We start from the raw sequence: 2,097 nt of genomic DNA on the forward strand, positions 1-2,097 counted from the left end.
ACCGGGAGCCGCGGCGCACGGGCAGCCCGGCTGCCCCACAGGGGTCCCTGCGGCCCCGCACCTGCTCAGGTTTGGGAGCGGGACGCGGGTGACCTTAGGAGAGCAATGCTGGGGACATGGCTGGGATAGAGCGACACTCACTGAGCTCACAGCCGCGCACATAGCCGTCCAGAACCACCAAAATCTATAACTATTGCCATAGACACGATTGTGTATGATTATAATGATATGTATTTAAAATAGATTACATTATAGTAAAGAATGTTATATGTTCGGCTGTTATAATATGTATTATTAAATCCTACTGTATTACGTTTTATTATTATTTTATATGTAATGCTGTGTGCAGTATACATAATATACATTTATTTATACATTACATATAATTTATACACTCTATTACATGCTGCATACTGTATACCATATATTGCATGTTATTTATTATATTACATTATAATATATTACAGATTTCATTAAGTATGCAATACTATATATTTGCCATATTCAATGGCATGTCTATAACATACTATGTTATAGATAATCCATAAACCATTCTACATTCTACAGTTTATATATTATATAATATATGCAATATGTTATATATGCTATATGTTATATTATATAGCAGATTATATGAATTATATTATATAGTATATGGTATTTAATGTGTTACATATTACATATTGTATTATGTATTATCTACTATATGATAAAATTCAATGTTTTATGATCTATATTCCACATGGTAGTATATGTGATGTATGATATCTAAATTATTATATATATTAGGTATGGTATTAATTTATATTTTTCTTCTAGATATTGTAGTTTATGTTTAATATTATTATCAATAACATGATAGGAATGATATACTAGATATATGATCATATATTAACTATACTACAGATGTTAAATATTATTGTAGATCTGACAATGCATATTACGATGTTTCATATATATATTTTATATATTACTATAAACTATATCAGTCATAAGGCATCATTATTTATGTTATTATAGTTGAGATTCTGTTTGCATTTCTTTGATTTTTCCCAGGTACTTTATACTATTGGCAGATATTCCCACTATTGTTTCTCCAGGCAACTGACCAGCCCTGGAGCTGTGTGGATGGGGCAGCACTCACCCCATGCCACAGGAATGGGGCAGCGAGGGAAAATGGCCATGGTTCAGGTAGCAGAATTGAATAAAGCATCAAATTAATGGACTCCAATTAATCTTTAGCACAGAAACACACTCACTGCAGCCCTCCCAGGGCTCCCAGCCCTGCTTGGATCTCAGACCTTCCTGGAGACCCTGCTGCTCCCCCAGAGCCCCCAGCCCTCAGGAGACACAGAGGAGATTCCCCCTTCTTTCCCCCCCAATAAACAGTGATAAAATCCCACTGGACATTCCCTTCTCCCTGCTGAACTGCCCCAGCTCTTTCAGCTTCCCTTCCTAGGGAAATGCTCCAGAGCCTCGGTGGCCCTCTGTGGTGTCTCTCCAGCGTGTCCCTGTCTCTCTCAGCAGGGAGAGCCCAGCACAGGGCCCGGCACTCTGGGGCTGCCAGCACCACCATGGGTTGGTGGCTCGCTCCCCCTCACTGCAGATACACTCCACCTCATCAAATGGACCAGTAATGAAGAGGTTGACCAGGACTGGGCACAGAGCTGACCCCTGGGGTACACCCCCAGCCTCCAGCCAGGCCTGATCCAGCCTTTTGGCCCATTTTCAACCCAGTAGCCCATGGAATATCCATTTTTACGCTCAAAATTAAATGCCAGCAGTGGAAGAGGTAGATGATTGTCTCAGGAGGTCATGGGGAGCAAAGAGCAGCCTCTCCCTTCAAGGGGTGTCAAGGTGGGGCATCCCTTGACGGCAGTTTCTGGGAAAAGTGACAAAACAACAAATCAAACAGGGTTGGCACAGGGTTTCCATGCAACTGTTTATTGCCACACAGAAGGATTGGCAAATCACTGGTGCAGTTCTGGTGCCCAGGGGAGGATGCTCCAGGCCGACATATTCCCCAGGAGCACCATTGTGGTGCTGTTTGCAGGGGTCCCAGGATGAGGGAAGAGATGAGAATCTTGAATCCATGTT

The sequence above is a fragment of the Geospiza fortis genome, unplaced genomic scaffold (assembly GCF_000277835.1).
Source record: "Geospiza fortis unplaced genomic scaffold, GeoFor_1.0 scaffold317, whole genome shotgun sequence".
In the NCBI taxonomy this organism is placed as follows: domain Eukaryota; kingdom Metazoa; phylum Chordata; class Aves; order Passeriformes; family Thraupidae; genus Geospiza; species Geospiza fortis.